Source organism: Equus asinus, chromosome 29, assembly GCF_041296235.1.
Source record: "Equus asinus isolate D_3611 breed Donkey chromosome 29, EquAss-T2T_v2, whole genome shotgun sequence".
Lineage (NCBI taxonomy): Eukaryota > Metazoa > Chordata > Mammalia > Perissodactyla > Equidae > Equus > Equus asinus.
In genome coordinates, this window is record NC_091818.1 from 22825003 (window position 1) to 22849991 (window position 24989).

At 39.8% G+C, this 24989-nt stretch overlaps 1 protein-coding gene across 4 annotated transcripts in view; it reads right to left on the reverse strand.

Annotated features, from left to right (window-relative positions):
- The window catches only part of APBB1IP (amyloid beta precursor protein binding family B member 1 interacting protein), a 102275-nt gene that overhangs the window by 75957 nt on the left and 1329 nt on the right, over positions 1-24989 (reverse strand). The window lies entirely within an intron of this gene.

Consider the following 24989-nt stretch of genomic DNA (forward strand, 5'->3'; position numbering starts at 1 on the left):
TCTAAGACTGCATGTCCCTTCTGGCACCCCAGCAGCGGCATGGAACACTGTTCTCTTGCTGAGAGATCACCCTGGTAAGGATCCCAGGGCTGGGAGTGGAGCTGCTGGGCTGTCAGCACTACTTCTACTTCATCCAGCTAGAGCTGGGTCCATGGTAGATCTCACGGACTGTGGACCCCATCTCCTATTCTGAGGAGAAGAGCTGAAAGGGACACTGGTCTGCTCTGCTTCTTGTATGGAGTCCCCTTGACCCAAGCTTCCTGGCCACCTTACATCACCCCCAGGACCAGCCTAGCAGTTGGGAAGAGGCGGGAACTGATGGCTGCCTGGTCTTGGCTGAGCTGGACCAGCTGCTTCCTGGGCCACTGAGAGCCATGGGGGCCATGCTATAGCTAGTGAGAGCAAATGCCTCAGTTCTCTGAGGCCTTGCTCCTCGGCAAGAAGCGCTGCCAGAGTAAGAAACCACAGAGGAAGTTACAGATGAGGCTTTCCCATAGAGAGCTGTGAGACTAAAGAAAACTTTTTCTAAACTTTCAATAATAAAATTAACTTTGAGCAACTATGCTGAAGGGAAGACTAAATTCTCACTCTATTTCCTCCACAGAAAACTGGATTTCAACTTCATACTCATGTTGAGAGGTGATCAAAGAATATGCAGCCAAAAGTGTAGGAAAAAATATATCAGGCAGTTAATTAGTAAAAAAAATAAGTGTTACTTTTTGGATTTTGTGATGTTGGTGGTATGTGTTTCAAAAAATTAGTAATTCTTGGGGCTGGCCCTGTGGCCTAGTGGTTCGGTTCAGTGCACTCTACTTCAGTAGCTTGGATTAGGATCCTGGGCGCAGACCTGCACCACCCATTGGTGGCCATACTGTGGTGGTGATCCACATACAAAATAGAGGAAGACTGGCACAGATGTTAGCTCAGAGCCAATCTTCCTCAAGCAAAAAGAGGAAGATTAGCAACAGATGTTAGCTCAGGGTGAATCTTCCTAAGCAAAAAGAGGAAGATTGGCAATAGATGTTAGCTCAAGGCAAATCTTCCTCAGCAAAAAAAAAACAAAACCAAAAAAGTAATTCTTTGTGATTTCCTTTCTCACACAGGCATCTCCCAAAACTGTATAAGATTCAGGCCCCAGGAATCCCGGATCTTCCCTGCCTGTCTCACCAGCCTCTCCTTTTAGCCTCCTTTGTTGGCTCCTCCTCATCTCCCTGATCTCCTACTTTCTGTTCGTCTCTGTCTATACTCTCTCGCTAGGTGATCTCACACTGTCTCCGGGCTTTAAATACCACATACGTGCTGCCAACCCCTCAAGTGTATCTCTAGCCCCAGCTTCCCTCTTATTTCACAGATTCAACTACTACTTAGCGCTGCCGCCCTTGCCTCTCTCATTTTATCCCCTTTAGCTGTCTGCTCACACTGCCTCCCAGCTGTTCCTTGAACGCTGGTAGCATGCAGCTGTGCATGCTTACTCTCTCTCTGGAGCACCTGTTCCCCACTTCCCTAAATGGCTTGCTCTCTCACCGCCTTTGGGTCTTTGCTGAAATGATCCTTATTACTGAGGCTTCTCTGACCTATTTCAAAATCAACTCTTTCCCACAAACTGTTTTCCCTGTTTATATTCTCTCCCTGCTTACCAATTACAATTTGACTGTTGTTGTTTACTCCTAGATTCCCACAAGTAGCGCAATGTAGTAGATACATGATAGATATGGAATGAATATTTATTAAATGGATGGATGAATAAAAAATTAAAATGCAATATATTCATTTAAGCTTCATGAGGGTCATGAGGTCAAGGCTGTCTTATTCACCTTTGTATTCCTAGTGCTAAGCGTAGTGCCTGCCTTGGTCGTGGAAAGCCTTCAAAAGCATCTGCTGAATAAATGAATGACTTACGGGAGAGCAGTGGAGGAGAAATGGAGAGAGGGAGAGAGAGATAAAAAAAGGAAATTGATTCCACAACCACCACAGTGGGTGGCAAGAATAAACAACAGATGTTGACACCAATGGGTGAAAGATGGGTGGGGAACACGATATTCCTCAAAGTATCACCCCACTCTGCTAAGTCAAGCTCCAGGGTAGTTGAGAGGTGAGATGGCTGAATAAGACCCCAAAATACTCAACAGAACTCAGAAGAAAAACAGCAAGCGACACAGAGAAACATATTACTTACCACTTTCAAAGGGAATACTGTTAAATAGAAAAATCTGGTGGATACAATTTTAACCAAATGAAGAAATTTAGGATCATCATTGATGGGACAATCTGACATCTCACTGCCCGGAGAAGATGCAGCGAGGACACAGTGTCACCTCATAACACTGCTGCCAAAGTGTTTAGCCTGAGTCTAGTCAAGAGGAATCCACCACACAAGTCCAAATTGAGGGACATTCTGCAAAACCATCAAAACGAGTGGTCTGGACTCTTCACATAAAAAAAGACATTATTGAGATAATTTGGAAAATTTGAATATAAACTATGTATCAGAAAATTCTTAAATTAATTAAATTTCCTCAGTGTGATCATGGTATTGTGGCTATGTAAGAGAATGTCTTTGTTCTTAGGAGATAAATGGTGAATAAAAAAATAGAGCAAATGCCTCTAATGTAAAAAAATAGTGAATCTGGGTGAAGGGTATATGGGTGTCCATTGCACTAGTCTTACTTTTTTGTTGTTGTTGAAGTTTTGAAACTTTTCAAAATAAACAAGTTTGGGGAAAAAAGAGCCAATCTTTTAAGTCAGACAGACCTGAGTTTAAAGGAACAAAACAAAAAAGAAAGAGGAAGAGGAAGAAAATTTAAAGTAGAGGCAGGCAAAGACAATGTGAAAGAAAAAAATATTTAATCTATCCTGTTGTAGTGCTGTTATGTTATCTCATCCAGTTCTCATAAAAACCATGGGGGGTAGATAATATGACTCCCATTTTCATAGATGAGGAGCTTGTGGTGGGAAGTTTGACGGGCCCATGATCACACATCTAATACATGGAAGGATGGATTCAAATTCAAGTCCAGTCTTGTTCATTACACTGCTCCTCTCTTACCCAGAAAATGAGCCATGTAGAGAAAGAGTCACAGCAGGAGAGGTGTGTGAAAGAAAAACACAGGTGGAAAATACACTTAGCCACTCATAATGCATCTGCCTAGAGATGACACATATTCAAACAGGCACAAAGCAGCAGCAATGGGAGGAAAAGGCACACACCAGCAAAGAAAGTCAAACAGAAACAGGCTTTCATGTAGTCACATTCCCATCTCAAAGGGAGGATCTTCCACATCACTACTTCTAAAGGGTCTAAAACTGGGCTGTGTCTTCACAGATATGATCATGGATGTTACATCATAGCAAGCCCCCTCTAGAACAGATAACACTAAGTTCAGGACCATATGTGGCCATGGCATTGAGACCCACCCCTAGTCTAGGTAGAAGAGGAGAGGCCAGCATACGCCTGGGGCTAGACGTCTTGCTTGACAAACAGGTTGAAGCAGAAATTATCTGGTAACCACAGGATTTTGACTGACGATTTTAAAAAAATTCATTTTCTCCTCTCTTCTTCCAACTCCAAATTCAAAGAGGAAAACGATGAAGGGGAGGAGGTTAAAACACTTGGCTTCAATTTTTCATTTTGCTTTGGCAGTAAAGATCAATGGTTTCTAGTGCAGGGAAGATTTCCCCTGTGTGACTGCTAAAATTTTTAAATATGCAAGCACAGGAATATTAATTCCTGTCAAATGCCTTTTTGCCTTCCAAGAGCACAGAAGGGATACTTGCTAAAGATTCCTAAGAAGTAAAAGTCATGATCTTGGCCATCACTGGAGTAATGAGAACCAGGCATGTCCACCAAGGCTTGAGAATCAGCACTAGGCAGAGTACATATTCCAGGCTTTGCTTAGAAAGCAGTATATAGCCACCCAGAAGCAGAATCCACCACGATATACAGCCACTGAAGGGCTGAAACTACCACAAGACTCTAGGACTGATGTTCAGTTTTATGAGTTGTTTCTAATTGCAAAATAAATCTATAGGTTGCTACAGAACATCAAAAAAACCAAAACACTGAAACCAAAAGGAAAAGTAAAGGCAACATAGTTCCTCAATTCAAAAACATATCTTTTTACATTTTAATGCTTCTGAAATCATGATTCATATAGCAGAATGTAAAATTTCGCTACCACCAACAGGAATCAGCTATGATGTAGTTTTCCTCAACTACGTATTTGCAAACTGAATGGAGCAGAAAAGGTGTCTATTCATCTAATCGTCATTTCAGTGGAATTGTCTGCCTCGGTAGTAGAATACACAGTTCAATTCTTAATTTAAATTTGGATCCCAAATCATCATTTAAGAAACTCATAAAGATTCAGAATAACGTGGCACTAAAATGCAATGTTACCATTTGGAGAAGACTGCCGTTCACAGGTCAGACCACGCTATGAAGGCAGCAGAAACTGTCAAGGCTCTCAGATTGTAATTTTCAAAGTCAAGAGAGATTGATGTGGCAGATTTATGCATTAGAAAGGATTATCTTTCAGGTACCAAATGCCTACCTATCAAACGATTCTAATTGGAATTCAAGAGAAGTTTTTTAACTTCCAACAATATTTAAGACAATAAAGAAAAATAAATCTTTGTATTTAAACAAGATATATAAAAAAGTTCATGGCATTCTTTGATAAGCCTAAAAATTATTTTGTGGACTGCAAAAGTTGTAAGGAACAAGATTACACATGGGCTTGGGGAATGAACAGCTGAGTGTCCTGGCATGCTCTGCGTGTCTTAGAATCTTTAATTCTCAATTTGAGGAAGCAAAGACTCACATTTTATTTGTAACACTTAGAAGAAATGGTATATAACTCTGTGAACAATTGTATGCTGTTATCTCCCAAAATGTTTCTGAATATCCCATGCAGCGTCTCTCAACTCCAAAAGGACGTTGATGAATTCATCAATGAAATATGATAACAATGTTGAACATTCTCAAGATGAGAACTGAAAAATGGCCTTTGGCTTTAACAGCATAGAAGTCACTGGCTATCTCCAGGGGGCACTGAGGGTGGAAGCCAAACTGAGCACCTTCAGAAGAGAGTGGGAAATAGAGATAACACAGACAGAGATGGTGCGGTCCACATGGTCCATCGCAATTGTAAAATGCTTTCCTCTCTATCACTCAGGATTCTTCCAAAGTCACTTTCACGGCTCCAAGCATCTTTCATGTGGATGTGCTGCAACATCATTTAATCAGTTCTCTATTGCAGGAAATTTATAGTTTGCTCTTCTTTTCAAGATATGCTATGAGCCAGATGTTTTCATTTGCAGAAAAATTTTATGCAGCACGGCTTAAGGATAAAACTGGAAATAACCAATTCTTGCCTTTCTATGGGGTGAGGAATTTTCTGTTTTTGTATCTTGGTCAATGTTCTGCACCTGGGACCAAAAACCCCAAAGGATTGAGGCTGTTGGTAAAAATAATGCTCATGTGTGGTAAACTTTGCATTGATGAGCTCAAGCAGGGTGTGTCCCAATGTGCTGCTTACTTTTCTCTATTTGGATGTATTTATGGCCATTTCTTTTTTTTTTTTATTCAGGTATAAGTGACATATTAGTTTCAAGTGAACAACAGAATGATTCGATATTTGTATATATTGCAAAATAATCACCATGCTAGGTCTAGTTAACATCTGCCACCACGTAGTTACAAATTTTTTTCTTGTGATGAAGACTTTTAAGATCAACTCTCTTAGCAACTTTCAAATATGCAATACAGTATTATTAACTATAGTCACTATATGTACGTTACACTATGCTGTGTGTTACAACTCCATGACTTATTTATTTTATTTTGGCCCCCTTCACTCATTTCGCCCATCCCTCTACCCCCAACCTCTACCAACCACCGATCTATTCTCTGTATCTATAGCTTGATGGGTTTTTTTTTAGATTCCACATATAAGTAAGATTATTTACAGCCATTTCTGGGACTGCTTGTGTGTCCAAAATACATTAGGATGATACACACCATGGAAAAAATTTATAGCAGAAAAATCTGAAGTACATTTAAGATTTTTCAGTGGCAACCCAGTTTCGATTCTTTTCCTGAGTCTCTTAGTAAGTTTTCTCTCTTCTTCCTCAAAATGCTACTGACGATACTTTTCACTCTCCTATTTTGAAACAAGAAAGGAACTGAATTTTTACTCCTTCACAATCAAGATGATTCACCTCTCAAAATAAAACAAAAAACATCTAGCATTTGTCTCCAAACTCACCTTCCAGAAGGAGCTGGGGTGCAGTGTGCGTGGGGCTTCTATTACGTGCTCATTTTTTTGTGATATGTGGGCCTAGCTGGGTGGGCCTCAGGTTGGGGGATCACTGAGCCACACAAGGCAGACAAGACCCTCCCAAAGAAACAAGAACAGAGTCTAGAATCAGGATGCCCTGGTTCAAAACCTAGCACTGCCACTTATTGGCTGTGTAACCTTGGGCAAGTCACTTAACCTCTCAGTGTTTTAATTTTCTCACCTTTGAAAAAGTGTGATAATAAGTTACTTTATGAGGTCAAAGTGAGAATTCTCTAAATTAACATATGTAAAGTAGGTACAATAGTCCTGGCTAGATCTGAGAGCTCAGTAAATATAGGTCCTAATCCCACGAAGCAACTGGAACGGCAGCCATCTCTCAGCCTCCTGGAAGCCCGGAGGGCCATGTGCACGGACGCAGGCTGAGGAGGAGCATGGTGACTACAACTGTTAGAGTCAACAGTCTCGCATTGTGGATCCTCCCTCTTGCCCATGCCTCCCCACGAGGGAAACCACCTGGCCCCAGGGAGATTCTTGGTTGTGTTTGGTGGAGATGGGGAGGTCACAAGTTGAAAGAAAAGGAAGAAGGTTAAAAGTAAAAAGAACTATATCTTTTGAGATCCTAAAGGAAACCAAGAACACAGGTCTGTTTTGTGCATTATGTTGGAACTGCCTGGAATGACAGCTGGGGCCACGCTAATTGCACAGAGGTCAAGAGAGAAATGCAGAGCTGCCACTGGGGGAAGGGCGAAGGCGAAGCCACCACAGGAACAATGTGCAGCTTGTAGTGACAGCACTAGTGCCACAGCTGGGGATCCACAGATGGTGCAGTAGGAAAGACTGCAGTCCTTTTCACAGGACAGTCACCTCCCAGAGCTCACATAAGACACACCCAGGACGCCAGGAATGAGCCAGGGAGAGCCTATGAGCTGGGGTCAAGAGATGCCATCCAGGGTGGCTAAAGCAGGGTCTATTACTCAGTCACCGTTAGAATAACCGTATTTCCTGATTGCATATTCCCTTAGGTTGGTAAGACCTAGAGAAATAGGTGACACACGAATAGGTACACGTACTGATCACTTATTTTCACATAAACTCATTTACTTATCCAGTGACAGGTTGCAATTTTATACCATGATTTTTCCCTTCTGAATTCATTCATTCATTAGCTCAAGAAACACTTATGGAATGCAAACTCTCTGCCAGACCCTATAGTAATTGCTAGAATCCATACCTTGAATATTTGTTAAACAGATACAGTTCATAGTCTAAAGAGGATGACAGACACGAAAATAACAACACTGCATAACAGTAATTCGTATAAAAGGCATCAATCAAGCCATAAGGGATCAGAGACGAAAGACCATGAGTTCTCTCGGGGTGAGGGGTTGTTCTCGGCAGCCTGAGGTTGATGGGATGTGCAGATGTTATGAGCAGGAGGACGCACTTTGGATTCTGGAGACGTGGGTTCAGCTCTGACCTTACTCGGGTGTGATGTTGGGAAACAGCCTTAATAGCTTCAGTTTCTAAATCTATAAAATGGGAACATTTTGCCAGGTTTCTGTAAGGATTAAATAAGATAATGTGTGCAAAGGGCTTACCAAATGCTCAGCAAGTGGTGAGAGTGGTTCTATCATCACTGTCATTGTCTGGTTAGTACACACATCTTAGGAGAAGACAGCCTGACGCTTGAAAGCACATGGCAGGTTGATATTGCTGAGTCATCTAGCGAGGCCAAAGCTCACCTTTGGATCTGGTTCTGCATTTTCTCTGCTACAGTGGTTCTCAAAGTGTGGGCCCCCACATGAACAGCATCGGCATCACCCAGACATGGAAATGCAAATTCTTGGACCCCACTCCAAAATTACTGAATCAGAAACTTGGGGGTGGGGACCAATAATCTGTGTTTTCACCATCCTTTGGTGTGATTCTATTGCACACTAAAGTTTGAGAACCACTGCTCTACAAGTAGATGGCAAAGTCTAAAAAGAATTTTAAAAAAGGCACAGGCAAGTCCAGACCGTGAAGGGATTATGAGAACCAAAACTTTTAGTTAAGACAAAAATGGCTTGTGTTGGGGCTGGCCCCGTGGCCGAGTGGTTAAGTTCGCGCACTCCACTGCAGGTGGCCCAGTGTTTTGTTGGTTTGAGTCCTGGGCGCAGACATGGCACTGCTCATCAAGCCACACTGAGGCAGCATCCCACATGCCACAACTAGAAGGACCCACAACGAAGAACATACAACTATGTACCAGGGGGCTTTGGGGAGAAAAAGGAAAAAAATAAAATCTTAAAAAAAAAATGGCTTGTGTTTTAGGTCAAATACAAGGAAAGAAGGCACTCCTCACACCCTCCATTGTCTCAATGTTAAAAATGCATTAGAAACGATCACATCTTTCTATCGCTTAAAGGTACGGAATGAAAAAGAATCTGGTGTTTAACCTGCGTATTGGGGAATCAAGCTCACTCTTACCATTAATGTTCCTGCCCTGGGTAATTGCATAACGTCTTGAAGCAAATATTCACTCAATTCCTACGGATTATGAAGCACTTCCTTTCCTTCTTCATAAACAAGAAGCATATTCACACTATAATACTAATGATGGTGACGGCTGGTGGCTCCAACATGGCCTCCAGTTCTTCACACTTCTCCCATCAAGACATGGGGTCTATGTCCCCTCCTCTTGAATCTGAGCAGGCTTGTGACTGCTTTGATGGAAGAATGATGGAAGTGGCACTATGTGGGTTTGGAGGGTAGGCCATTCAAGGCCATCCCCCTGGGCCTCTCAGAACTCCTTCCAGACATTCCTTCTAGGACTCCAGCGCCACACTGTGAGAAGCAAGAGCCACCTGGAGGGGCCGCAAGAGGCACTCAAGTCACCAGTTCCAACCCAGTCCAGCGGCCAGGCAGCTGAGCGAAAAATCCTCCAGATGAAACCAGTTTGCAGCTGTGTGGGGCACCCTCAGCGGTTCAAGTCTTCCTAGCTGAGGTCACAGACATCATGGAGCTGAGAAAAGCTAGCCCTGCTGTGGCCTTTCTGAATTTCTGACCCACAGAACCCATGACCTTAATAAAATTGTCTGTTTTACAGCACTAAGTTTGGCGGTTTGTTACGCAGCTGTAGCTAAGTGGAACAAATGATCATATCACCTACCATTCCAGCACCTTCTATGTGTCAAGCACTATATTACACTTTATATGCTACACCTCTCATCCTTTCAATGGCTCTGCAAAATATATTATCCTTATTTGAAAGTGAAGAAATGCAGGCTTTGAAAAGATAAATGTCACGTAAGGGTGCATATCTGGTAAATGACTAGTTTACGTTACAATTCAGTGAGTTAAAAAATGCCAAAGTGTCAGTCTTTAGCCACGTAAAGATGAGAACTCAGAGAGGGCAAGCATTAAAAATTAATAATGACACAATTATATTATTTTTTTAAAATTTAAAAATGTTAATGCTTTCTTTCTTTCTTTTTTTCTTCTTCTTCTCCCCAAAGCTCCCCAGTACATTGTTGTATATTCCAATTGTAGGTCCTTCTAGTTGTGTTATGTGGGATGCCACCTCAGCATGGCTTGATGAGCGGTGCTAGGTCCGTGCCCAGGATCCAAACTGGTGAAACCCTGGGCCACTGAAGCGGAGTGTGTGAACTTAACCACTCATCCACAGGGCTGGCCCCTAATGCTTTCTCTACGGAGAATTTAAGCATTGTTATCTACTCATCAGGAGGGACAAAAATCATTAATTTATTATTAATTACAACTAGTAATTATTATGCCATTACAATATATAATATATAATAATGTCAGCATAGATTAATAATTTGACAATTTCTTTTGCCGTAATTATGAGATGTTTGTCATGAAAAATACAGAAATTTGTGTCCCCGAATAAGCCAACTAGACGGAAATTAACCTGCCTACAGAGCATCACTAACAGCAAACTAGTCAAGATCCGAGCACGTCTATGAAGCCAAGAAGGGCACCTATTAGTTCAGTGGACATCTGATAATATTTAATGGCTCTATATGAGTTTCTTCAATTTCTTTGTGAAGGACATTTACACATAGTTTCCTATGGGTGTTATTTCTATATATGGCAAATGAGAACCTTTTAATTTAATTATATTTTTCTCCAAACAGTCTACATAGGATCCCACCCAGTCTACAGCTACCGCATTTTAAATTTCTCTCTTCCAGCTGTGAGAAAGAACAAGCACAGAATGGAAATAATGGACTTGAAAACACAGACTGTTCCAATGTTCTGTCAGTTTTATTCAGACCACTCAGCCAATTCTCTACTTAATTCGTCTGTCAAGAAAATAAAAACAGTGAATAAGGAACTTGAAATTACCCTCGATCATCATTCAAAGGGTACGTGTTGGAGGCCTGCTCTATCCCCAAAAACCTTACTAGGTGGGAATGTAATGACCGGGTGAGTCAAACCTGAGTTCAGTGCTAACTACCGCATGACCTTGAGCGACTTCCTTCACCCTGTTGAGCTTCAGTTTTTTCCTCTGTAAAACAGGGATGAGAAAACCTCATTCATAAGATTGCAGTGAGGATTAAACTAGCATAGGCAGGCCCTGGCACAGCAACTGGCACATAGTGCTGCTTGCATGGAGGCAGGAACGTTGAAAATGCACTGACAACTTCTGGTTCCAAATAGTGGGCAGTTAATATACACTCGCTCCTAAACTTCCAATGAAATGACTCTATAACAGTCCGGAAAGGAAGGCAGGATGGCATTACCAGACCAAAATGTTGAAGAATTTCTAGAAGATATTATGAAGAAGGGACTATATAGACTGACCAACCCGAGTTAGGGAAACAGCAGTCCAATATGAGTCTAGAAGATGGCTGCCAAAGACAGAGCCCAGGAAAGTGCCCAAGCTCATGGTCAGCAAGGACAGGAATCCAGGGACAGCCAACTGGAGGAGGACTTATTTAATGGATTGACTGCTATGGGCAATTTGACTTCTCTGTCACAAGGAACAATGAGATGCCTCAATCGCCCCCAGTCTAAAATCAGTAAGAAACTTGCCTTAAATAATGTGGGAGAGTAACGTTTCACTGGTTCTTAAAGTGGGTCTTGAGCCCCCCAAAACAAAGTGCCCAGAAAGTTTGGGCCCCCCTAACAGTCAGATCCACCCAGCCAACTATCAATCAATCAGAAGGGAGTGAAAAGAGCAAGGTCCACATTCAGTGACATGCGCTAAGAATGCTCAGGTGCTCCATCTCCAGCACAAAGCTCTGCAGGCCCTGAGTAAAGGGCACTCAAAGAGGGCTTAAGCTTAGAAGTCTGATTGTCATCCAAACCAAAGGGGTCAGCTGCCTGTCTAGCAATTCCCATATTCATCTAGAGGACCTGGAGTCAGTCTCCTAGTGAAGAAAGAGGCTTATTATAGTTGCCTAGGAAACACCACCACGTTCCTACATTATTCAAGCCCTTCAATTAAGATAACGAAGGTTGTTGATAAATCAACAACCAAGGGCCACGAAATATTTGAGGAAAAACAAGAAGCATGGGAGCATGCAGACTAAAACCCAACATCTTAACCCCTGAGGACACAGAGTTGATGAAAGAAACAGAGGAAAGATTTTTCAAAAATTCCAATTGATGCCTTCAGAGAGACCTATGACATAGTAACAAAAATAAGTTGTTATTAAAAAAAGCAGTCAGAAAATAAGAAAACAACAAATCAACATTATTTACAAATATGGACGCAAAAATCCCAAATAAAATTTGAGAAAACTGAATACAGAAGTATAGTAGAAGTATAATACATAATAACAGGGAATACCAGAACAGCTCAACAGTAAGAAATATATTAGCATAATGCACTAAATTCAAATATTAAATGACAGACCATAGGATCATCTCAATGTATGGTGAACAGGCAGTTGCTAAATTCTAAAACCCATGCCTGAGAGACACCTCTTAGTAAAGTTGAAATGGTCGGCACATTCCTTAACTCAATAAAGGGTATCTACCAGAAACCAATGGCAACCATTATCCTAATTGTAAAACACAGAAAGTCTTCCTATTAAAGTTAGACACAAGTCAAAGAGTCACATCATTATTGTTACTATTTAAATTTGTTTGGGTGGTCTTAGACAATAAAAGTCCGGAAAAAAGATTTCAAATGTCTAGATACTCTGTGGTAGGATTCAGCAAACTTTTTCTATAAAGGGCCAGATAGTAAATGTTTTAGGTTCTGCGGGTCCTATGGTCTCTGTCACACTGCTCAAGCCTGCTGTTGTAGGGAAGAAGTTGCTGGAGACAATAGTAAACAAACAAGCATGGCTAGTATCAATAAAACTTTATTTACAGAAGTACTGCAGTGGATTTGGCACATGGGCAACAGGGAAAGGACAAAATTAGCATAGTAAGTAGGTGATATAACTGCCTACACAGAAAATTCAAGAGAATCAAGTGAAAAGTAGAATTAGGAAGATGGCTGCTGTGAGGTAAATACATACAAAACAATAATATTCCTATCTATGCAGCAATAAATATTAGAAAGTGACACAGAAGACGGATCAAATTTACAACAGGAACAAAAGCTATGACAAATACAGGAGTAAGCAATTTGCCAATTCTAGATAGAGAAAACCATACGGCATAAGAAGACCTGAACAAATGGAGAGAACTACCACGTTACTAGAAGGGAACATTCAATATGGTAAAGATGTCACTTATCCTTAAGTGAATATAAAACTTACTGCAATTCCAATTCAACCCCCAAATGGAATAAAAAACAAAACAAAACAAAAGCTGACAAGCTGATTCTAAACTCCATCTAAGAAAAAAAGATTATTCTTAAATAATAACAAAAAATGTATTTTAAAGAAAAAATCTTTGGTACATCAGGATTTACACAAATAAACCAATGGAAAAGAACAGAGATTACAGAATTCAAATTTAATATCTGAAAAAGTAGGTAGTTAATCAGTAGAAAAATAACAGATTATTTAATAATCGGTATAGAAACAATTGGCTACCCATTTGGACAAAATAAAGTCAGATCCCTACCCTGTCACCACACACAAGATAAATTCAACTTGGATTAAGAATTTAAGTCTAATAGTAAAACTGTAAGAGTCGTAGACGAAAAAAGCTTTTCTTTTTTCCCTCCCTCTGTCTTTCTTTCTCTTCCTTCCTCCCTCTCTTCCTCCTTTATAATTTTGTAGCAGATACCACAAACACACTCTCCAAGTGCCTTTTGTGATGTGTTCCCATAATATTGAAGCAAGAGATCTAGAAATGCCATTTCCCATGCTCTCTAGCAGTCAGGGTTCTACCTGTGATCCAGGCAAGCAGAGACACTGAGGTGAGTCTTCGTAGGCAGAAACGTGCAACATGAAGTTAAAGTAAGAGATGGAGAAAGAATCTTCTGGGGGTGGTTGTTCTGTCCCAGTCAACTCAGACTGACTAGTGGGGCTTGGCAGGAGTGAGGTTTTGCCAGAACAGTCCTGACAGTATGATGGGCACTTCTCCCGGCTGTGTTATTCTTGACCATTAATATCAAACAAACTCCCTGCCCCTTCCAGTTTTGTACACAGTCATACTTGTAATATACTCCCTTCTGTTTAATCTAGGGCGGATACTGTTTTCTGATTATTACAAGTAGTGAGGTATTTTCCAGGCAGGACCTAAAATCCAGGAGCTTTAAAGAAGCTCTTTATATTTACTCATTCGTCCACAAGTATTTATTAAATATCTAGATATCATGGAAATGTTCATTCTCTTTGGTTCACTAATTCAACTTTTAGGAATTTAATTCAAGGAAATTTCACAAACTATGAAAGAATTCTATATGCCTGAAGATGAAACGGCAGCATTATTGGAAATTAAAAACAATCTAAATATCCAACAAATATGGGAAGAGTTAATTAATGTAATGTACTCAATGTTGTTCTTTTTGTTACCATTAAAAATGGCTGTGAAGACTGTGACAATACCATTTACCACTAAGTAAAATAAGTAGACTATAAAATAATTTATATTCTAATATTACAATAATGTAAGAAAACCAGGGCATAGAAAGAACCCCACAAGATAATAAATCCACATGTGAAATGACACTCATATTAGGGTGCTGGTCTGTTTTTTTCTATTTTCCACATTTTCTATAATGTTGTACTCATGTCATAATTTAAAATATATTTAAGAATCACAAATGGTTTCAAGTCCATAGAACTTGACTTAAGGCATGTTAGCAAAGAGGTTAATATATATTTTTTATTGAGATATAGTTGACATATAATTGTGTAAGTTTAAGGTGCACAACATGTTGATTTGATACATTTATATATTGCAACATGATTACCACAGTAACTGTATTAGCTAAGACTTCTATCACGTCATATAATTACCATTTCCTTTTTGTGGTGAGAACAATTAAGATCTCATCTCTTGGTAACTTTGAAGTTTATAACACAGTATTGTTGATTCTAATCTCTATGCTGTGTATTAGATCTCTAGGACTTACTTATCGATTAGTTGTAAGTTCAGACCCTAAAACAACATCTCCCCAATTCTCACACCCCTCAACCCGTGACAATCACTATTTTACTCTATTTTTATGAGTTTGGCTCTTTTCGATTCCACATGTGAGTGAGATCATACAGTATTTGTCTGACTTATCCCACTTAGCATAATGCTTTCAAGGTCCATCCACGCCATCACAAATGGCTGGATTTCCTTCTTTCTCAAGGCTGAATAATATTCCATTGTATATATATATACACCGAATCTTCTTTATCCATTCATCTGTTGATTGACACTTAGGTTGTTTTCCATATCTTGGCTATTGTGAATAACGCTGCAATAAACATGAGAGACCTCTCTCTCTCTCTCTCGTGAAGACATCTCTTTGATATCCTGTTACCATTTCCTTCGGATCCCAGAAGTGGGACTGCTAGATCATATGGTAGATCTACTTTTAATTTTTTTTTTTTTTTCCCCAAAGCCCCCCGGTACATAGCTGTGTATTCTTCGTTGTGGGTTCTTCTAGTTGTGGCATGTGGGACGCTGCCTCAGCGTGGTCTGATGAGCAGTGCCATGTCCGCGCCCAGGATTCGAACCAACGAAACACTGGGCTGCCTGATACGGAGTGCGCGAACTTAACCACTCGGCCACGGGGCCAGCCCCCTACTTTTAATTTTTTGAGGAACCTCCATACTATTTTCTGTAGTGGCTGAACCAACTTACATTCCCACCAACAGTGCAAAACAATTCCCTTTTCTCCACATCTTGGACAACACTTGTTATCTCTTGTCTTCTTGATGATAGCCATTCTAACAGGTGTGAGGTGATATCTCATCGTGGTTTGAGTGCATTTCCCTAACAATTAGTGACACTGAACACTTTTTCATGCAGTTATTGGTCATTTGGATGTCTTCTTTGAAAAAATGTCTATTTACATCCTCTGCCCATTTTTAAAAAATCAGATTATTTATTTTTTTGTTACTGAGTTGGATGAGTTCTTTATATATTTTGGATATTAAGCCCTTATTTGATATATGGTTAAGAAATACTTTCTCCCATTCCACAGGTTGCCTTTTCATTAAATTCCACTGTGAAGATTGCTCACAAAAAGGAGGAGAGGAACGCTTCACCTGCCCGGGTGTGACTTTATTCTCCTAATTATTACTGGGGATCAATTTGAGGAGGACAAGTTGAGGGGAAAGTGCACTGCAAGAGTTTCTTGTCTTTCTTGCCTAGACTCTAAAAATTTTTAGTGAAAAGAATTTAACTAAATTAAAGAATTTAGTTTAGAACTAAAATGCATCCTTCATGTGTTGTTTCTGATTGGTGAATTTTATGATGACTATTTTTTTTTAAGATTTTTATTTTTCCTTTTTCTCCCCAAAGCCCCCCAGTACATAGTTGTATATATATATATTTTCGTTGTGGGTCTTTCTAGTTGTGGCATGTGGGATGCCACCTCAGCATGGCTTGATGAGCGGTGCCATGTCCAGGCCCAGAATTTGAGCCAGCGAAACCCTGGGCCACCGAAGTGGAGTGTGCGAACTTAACCACTCGGCCACGGGGCCGGCCCCTATGATGACTATTTTTAAAAAGGGTATTTTATTTGTTTATTTTTTGTTACTATGCTTAATAACTTTCCAGGGAGTGTTTTTCTTGTCATTAGCTTATTTTTTTTTTCCTCTGGAGGCAACAACTGCAATTAAGAACTCAGCACTGTGGTTCAGAAGTGATTCATCATTAAATTTTCAGCCAAGAATATATTCATTTATTTATACAAATTATTTTGAAGACTAAATCAATGTTTTACCAAAAACAAAACTATACACTTGGCTTGCAAAATTATGACCTTAGCAATAGTAACACATTTCCTCTCTCTATTTGACTAATTAACGGGAAAAGTAAAGATATTATAGAGGATTTGAGTAAACATTAAGTTTAGCTTTTAAGATACTTATTGAAAACTAGTCATATACCAGAAAAATCTCAATTAATTCTCCAAAGAAGAAATTGTGCAGACTACATTCTCTGACCAAAATATAATAAAAATAGAAATTAGTAATAAAAGATTAAATAAATTTAAAAATCCTTAAGGAAAAAAGCATTTTCCTAACAACTTAGGGATCAGAGAAAAAAATTTCAGACGGAGAATTCGTAACTATCTAGAAAATAACCAGAGCAAAAGCTACACACACACACGCACGATGCAATCAGAGTTAAATTCAGAGGAAATTTTGGAGAAAAAATATAATGAAAGACTTCGACAATGACAATAATTAAAGCAGAACAGTTATAGTACAGGAATAAAACAGATAATGTCACATAACAGAATGTAGAAATATTAAGAATATCAAAGAATTTGGTGCTTCATAATCTTAATAGAATCTAAAACATAAAATGAAATACAGTGTTAATTTTTTTGGCTAGTATATTATGGAGTCTTTTTTTTTTATCTATTTCAGCTCTAATAACTTATTTCAGGACAATGTAACTGTCCAGTGTTGTCTTGCTGTAAAAGACAGATAACGTAGTAAGATACAACTTAGGTTCGTTTGATATGGACAGAGAGAAAAATGTGATACTGTGTTGGTTAATTTCTTCAGTCAGGTGTTCATGGACCTTTCCAGATAAGGTCTCAGTGAAACTTCCAAGACTGTCCATCAAGTGTTCCCACCATCCATTCCATTCACCCTCCTGTTGTCCAAGGGGGCTGGCTTGACAAAGGTATTAGTCAGATAGTAAAAATATCCAGATTTCATATATATGAATAAAGATGCAGCTTGCACGACTTTGTGAAATAAAGGTGGCAACAAATTTGCCATTTCAGAAAAATGACCGAGTCGTTTTAGCTCTGCTCAGATTATCTTTGGGGTGTAACCTCCCGGACTTTTGTTTTCTGTTAGTCTTATTATCTAGTCTCTGTAGATATTGCTGCAAAGGGAAGCAGAAACAGCTTACTTACTATCTGTGTCTCCATCTCTCTCCTGCCTTTAAGCCCTGCATTTACACTTCCGGTTGTCTGCAGGGCATTTCCACCAGGCGGTCCCAACAATGGTGCAACCACAACATGGCTCCCTTCTAGCTTGCTCGTCTCCACCCTGCCCCCAATTCTCCTGGCCTGCCAGTATAGGTGGTGGTGCAGCAAGATCCAAGCCAGAGGTGGTCTTGGGAATTGGGGAGAATGTCAGCACAGAGAGGCTCTGGGTGAAAATGAGATCCTGGGGAAGGAATGGGATGATGTGGGGAAGTGAGGCTGGGACTGGGCATCTGGGCATAAGACACCAAAGTCAAGGGAGAGAGCAATCAGAATTGTGGTCCTGAAACAGAAGCCCCACATTACGAAGTGGAAAAGCAGATGAGACAAAGGCAAGATGAAGAGGCTCAGCAAAGAAACACAGGGCGGGCTAACTTAATAGCTGTGGATGTTTGTGAGGACCAGCTTCAGCCTTGCTGTTAAAAGGAGCCACCTACACACGACTGTCCCTCTCCGCAGATAATACCCCCACCCCCAGCAAAAAGACCCAGCCTACATTTATCTTGAGCTACAGCTTGATTATCTCCCCTCAGACATCTTCTCGGGAACTTCAGGGGCATTTGTTAGCCTCCTGTTCCTGAGGTCCCCAATCTGATCAGTCAGTGTGGCTTGTCAGTTCAGCCTTCCTAATGCCCTTGAACTTGTCCTAGTCTCTCCATAACTGTCACTCTAGGTCAGCTCCTGCACAAGTCTTAACAGGACTCTGCCATCTGCTTACTGTTTATCTCCCTGCCTCTAGTCTTTCCCTCTTAAATGCCACCGGAGTTTTCTTCCTAAAACCCAGTTCTGTTCATATCCTCTCAATTAGGAAAACTTTTTAGTGGCTCTCTACTGTCCAGACTCATTAATGTGGCTTTTAAATTCTTCTACAGTCCAATCCCCATTGACCTCGCCAACTTCATCTTTCAGACATCATCCTGTTCTCCCCGTAAAACCTACTTTGCTGCTAGGACTACTGTTTCCTTTATAATCCGCAGGTACACCAAATGCTTTCACTTCATGGACTGAAGCCAGGGCACAGATTGCTTCTGATGCACCTTTTCATCTTCCCAGTGGTGAGGGCAGCACCTTGAACACAGGCCCTGTGCTCCAGATTTAAGAAAATAGCTTCATTAAGTTATAACTCACATACCTTACAACTCACCTTTTAAAGTGTATAATTCAAAGGTTTTTGGTACATTCATAGGGTTCTGCAACCATAACCACAATCTAATTCTAGAACATTTTCTTCTCCCCTAAAAGAAACCCTATACCCATTAGCAGTCACTTGTCATTCACCCCTTCCCTCCCCAGCCCTAAGAAACCACCAGCTTACTTTCTTTCTATATGAATATGCCTATTCTGGACATTTTATAAAAACAGAATCATAAAAAATGGAATCTTTCGTGTCTGGCTTCTTTCACTTAACATTATGCTTTCAAAGTTCATCCACATTGTAATGTGTATCAGCACTTCATTTCTTTTTATTGCTGAATATTTCATTGTACTGAAACATCACATTTTGATAATGCATTCATCAGTTGATGGGCTTTTTGACTTTTCGGCTATTACGAATTATGCCGCTATGAACATTTGTGTACAAGATTTTGAATGGATATATGCTTTCATTTCTCTTGGGATTCCTTAGAGTAGAACTGCTGGGTTATGGTAATAGTCTATCTCAATTTTTGAGGAGCTGCTAGGTTGTTTCTCCAAAGCTGTGGCACGATGTTACATTCCACCAGCAGTATACGAAGGCTTGGATTTCTACACATCCTTGTCAATACCTGTGTCTATCATTTTGATTATAGCCATCCTAGTGACTATGAAGTTCTCATTGTGGTTTTGATTTGCATTTCCCTTCTGTCTAATGATGCTGAGCATGTTTTCATGTATTTATTGGTCATTTCTATATCTTCTTTTGACAAAAGTCTACTCAGATCCTTTTCCCAGTTTTAAAGTGGATTATACGTCTTTTTAATATATTATTATGTTGTCGTAAGAATTCTTTAAATATTCTGGATACAAATCCCTTATTAGATATATGATTTGCAAATCAAATATTTTCTCCCATCCTGTGCATTGTCTTTGTACTTTCTTTCTTTCTTTTTTTTGCTGAGGAAGATCTGCCCTGAGCTAACATCTGTGCCAATCTTCCTCTATTTTGTATGTGGGTTGCTGCCAAAACATGGCCGCCAATGACTGGTGTAGGTCTGTGCCTGGGGAACTGAACCCAGGCCGCCAAAGTGGAGCATGCTGAACTCAACCAGTAGGCCACAGGGCCAGCCCCTGTCTTTATACTTTCTTGATTGTGTTGTTTGCAGCACAAACGTTTTATATTTAGATGTAGTCCAACTTATCTATTTTTTCTTTTTTCAACTGTGCTTTTGGTATTATATCTAGACACCATTTCTTCACCCAAGGTCATAAAAATCTACTCCTATATTTTCTTCTCAGAGTTTTATACTTTTACCTCTTATACTTAGGTCTATGATCCATTTGGAGTTAGTTTTGCATACAGTGTGAGTCATTATTTTTTAACAGATGCTATTGAGAGCAGAGCGTTTGTTGTACCTAAAGAACCAAAAACAAAAGCTCTTTCTCTTTCTCTGTGATTCAATCAAAACATACTCACTGAGTCATTTGCACAAATGTATGTAGCAGTGAACTAGGCTCTATGATAAAAATAAAAAGAAACTGTATCAGCAAGTGCTATACTACTGTAATCCAGGGCCAATCCAAACCAATTTAGGGCAAATTTATGATTGTTTCTGCACAGAACCAAACTCCAGGAAAACTGGTTTAGATTGAGTCCATTCATAGAAAGATTACTGGTTAGCCTGGCTTGAAAATTAATCCTTGACTTAAAACACATGGGCCATCGTGTTCCCGGAATATTCCAGGCATACTCCTGGCTTTACAGCCTTGGCACTGGCTGTTCCCTCTGCTTGGAACACTGTTCCCTCAGACAGCCTCTTTCTTAGTTATCTCCTTCAAACCTTTGCTCAAATCTTATCTTCTCAGTCAGGCCAAGCCTGACCACTTTCTTTCAAACTGCAACTTTACTTTGCTCAACTTGGTCTTTTTATAGCACATTTCACTTACTAATACCTATATTATTTACTTATTTACTGTGCTTATTGATTAGTGTCTGCATCTCTCCACTAGAATATAAGCTCCACACATGCAGAGATCTTTGTCTCTTCCGTTCACCAACAGGTTCCAAGCACCCAGAATAGTGCTTAGGAAACATTTTTTGGGTGACTGAATTGCATTTAAAGGGAAAATCTAAGTAATAGGAGAAAATTAGCAGTTCCTAAGTTACATATTTTTTATTACAGTTAAAAATTATAATTATCCACTGATTGGGGCTGGCCCTGTGGTATAGTGGTTAAGTTTTTATGCTCTGCTTCAGCGGCCCAGAGTTTGCAGTTTTGGATCCTGGGCGTGGACCTAGCACAGCTCGTCAAGCCATGCTGTGGCAGCATCCCACATAAAAAAAAAAAAGAGGAAGTTGAGCACAGATGTTAGCTTCCTCTTTTTGTCTGAGGAAGATTGGCAACAGATGTTAGCTCAGGACCAATCTTCCTCACACACAACACACATACAAAATTATAATTATCCACTGATGAATCTTAGTTACTTGATTAATGACAGACACCACTAACTATTTCTGCGGCACTTACTCTTAAGTAAGGCATCTTGACTTCCTAGCACACTTGCTTAATGACCTTGCCTGGAGTTGGTGGAGACTCTAATTCCAGTTTCCCAACAGCCAATGTCCTCTAAATCCCAGTTTGATATCACTTTGCAAATGCATGCACAAGCTTTCTCAATGTTTTTTTTAAAAAGTAGCACATTCAGAATAACGATTATTGAGAAAAAAGGGGAATGCAATGGGAGGAGGTCAGCAAATGTACTGGTAATATTTTACTGCTTCAGCTGGGAGATTAGGTACCCAGATGTTGGCTTTATTATTATTTGTGTATAACATATATATCATATCATCTTTCTGATATATGAAATATTTCATATATAAAATAGAAAGTGAAAAAAATAAATCCTGCCTAGTATTTACTTGTCCTACTGTCACTCTTCATTTTCTCTCCAGTTTGAAATGATATAGCTCTGTGGACGTGTATCCTCCGGCTGGTTAGTGGAAACATAATTGCTTGGTGTTTAGCATGGATCCCTCCTCCTAGCCCACAGCCATCTCACTCATGAGACTGTGATAGAGACGAAGTCAGAAAGATCTCCAGTAGAATTAGAAAAACACATTATACTCACTGCCTCATTGATTTAATCAACCTAGTAAGCTATTGAGAGGGATCAGAATATAACAAAGATAAAAATGAAAACAGGATTGCTGCCAAAGCAGATTACTTTTTCAAGAGATATATATAAAGATAACAACTTCAACACTGGTGGTAATATCTTGTCGTCCCACTATAACAAGCCCAGCTCTCTGCTTGGTTCCCTTCATTGCATCCTCCCTTCCTTGACCCTAGCGTGGTGTAGGCATCCGATATGGGCTCCCACAGCCCACAACTCTAGGTACTTGGAGAATTCTAGCTGCCTACTTATGTCTCCCTACCAGACTAGGACTTCACTGAGGATAGGCCCCACGAGTTTTCACCATTTGAGCCCTTGGTCCCGGTACAGCACCTTGAGCACTGGTATCAGACTGGCTCGGTCCAAATGTCAGCTCTGCTGCTTACTCCCAGCATAAGTTTCTTAACCTCTCTGTGCTTTCATTTCCTCAATGATAAAAGGGGGATAATAATAATATAAGCCCAGGATGTGAGGATTAAGGAAATGACACATCTAAACTAGTTAGCACAGGGTCTGGTACAAAATATAAACTAAATAAAATAATAATTATTATTTACTATGACCATTTGGTGATAACGAGAAAACTGAGTTGACAGAGAAGAAAGAAAACAGCTCTTACAATGTGACTCTTAATGATTCAAGTCCATAGTCAATGTTCAGACAATGTTTGGAAACTGAGTCATGAATTCAAGTTCCAGACTGCAGACTGAGCGGGTGTGGTGCCTTGGAGTGGAGCTACATCTCTGCGCTCAGGCCCCAGGGTTGGTACCAAGGGGGCCAGCTGGGTCTCAGGGGCTGCAGACATCTTGATGGTACAACCCAGAAGTGGATTTGATATATGCCGTACATTTAGCACTTTTTGATTCCTAACTATGGCGTCAGGAATTTGGCTAGGTAAAGGGGATGAGGCGGTAAATCGCCTCCTCTAGTCCCTGGAAGCCGCCCTCAGCCCCTGCCCTGTCATGCTGCACGGAGCATCTCGCCCTTAGACTGATTACAGGTCCTTTGACGCCATTCCTCAGTGCTGCAATTCTCTCTTCTCAAGAGAAATCTGTTCCTTTTCCACATGTATAGCAGTTTCCTCTAAAACTTAGGGTTCTATGATAATTATAATTGTTAGACATATAAACATCACTATACAACCAGTGTATCAATCTGATGCCTTAAATCCTGGCCTTTATTATGTACTTGAATTTATAATAAATGTTTAAACTTTAAGTTACTTGCCACTTAGGATGACAGAACTGACATAAAACACATACACATTTTCATACTGAAAATATTAATTATGTTAATAATAAGAATTGTATTTTGAGGTGAGAATTCCTAAGACCATTTTATTTTCTGTAAAATAAACTCATAGGATCCAATACAATTGTAAAGATTTTGGTGTGATAGACTATGAAACACAAACCTAATTTATTATAAGATTTGTGGACTCACCAAGAGGTTTTGGGTATAAAAATAATTAAAATAAAATTGAAGAGGATTAGAAATAAATGAAAATAATAATTCCTTTTGAAAGTAGAATGGTTTAAAGAAAATTCAAAGCGGCATATCAAACACAGACATTTATGGCAATGAATTTCATAAACAGCTTACTTAGTAATAATATGAAAATATCTAGAACTTTTTATTTATAAGTGAAAAAAGACAAAAAACTAGTGGGTGGTTGTATATATTCTTAGGATATAAAAATACAAAAAATTTAATGGACACTATGTAATCTAGTAAGTATTGTGTTTAATATTTAAAGTAACTAAATCATAAGGTAATCCATATTATAAAGTTATATTTCTTTGGAAATAGCAGTCGAAGAATGTTGAAATATTGACCTGCTCAAGCTTGGGGCACACCAACTCCCTATCTTAGTTTTTCAATAAAATGGAAATTTGCCATCTTACATATAGGCCAGAAATTGACTCTGTTTTTAGAGGAACTTCTCAGAAACAAAGGGCCTCAAAAGAATTGATAGGTCAGAATCTAAGAAAATCTGTTATCATTATTATTTTCCCCATTCTTTTTTGTTAATGCGCAGGAATTCTAACTTTGCCAGTATTCTAGAAACGACAAATTCAAAGAATTATAGCAAATCCTCAGTTGCTTTTTAATGACAGACATGAGGTAGTCCAATCACCTCGCTCCACCCATGAGTTATCTCAGAATCAGAGAGGTTAGAGCAGCTTAGTCAAGGTCATCCCTGTTTAGTTACAGACAGGTAGGAACTAGAACTCGAGTCTCCCAGATACCTAGAAAGGACACAAATATTGGTTGGTAATAGTGTGAAAACTATGAATAAGATGATAGTAAATTTCTTAGAACTTTCCCAACACATTGAACAGACAGGAAATGCCATCCGGAAGACATTAGAGATTTCTTAGCAGATCCTCTGCTCATTCTGCTAGCCAGCAGTACTGTGAGACTGCCCGCGTGCCCCTCCAGCATTTCAGTGAGGCCAGAGGGACACAGCCCCTGGAGATTTTCAAAGGGACAAAGGCTCTCTTTCTGGTTTCTGTGCAGAGCCCTAAAATTTAAAATTAGTAGTGGCTAGTACACTTGCCTTTGTTTAAACCCCTTTTACCACCAGCAATAATATCCTGGGGAGTAAAAACTCTGTTACTCATTTCTCTTTCTCTAATGATCACAATAAAAGTTCTTTTTGAAACACCTTGCGGTTAGTGGCACTAGGAAACAACACACTTAGCGTTCCACAATGGGAGGAACGATAAGATACCTTCCCTGATGGAAAATTAGAGGTACTCCGGGCAAGATGTTTAGCGAGAGCCGGCGTGAGGTCCTCCTGGGCAGAAGGACATCCTAGTTAGCTGCCTTCATGCTATAAAATGGCATTCGGC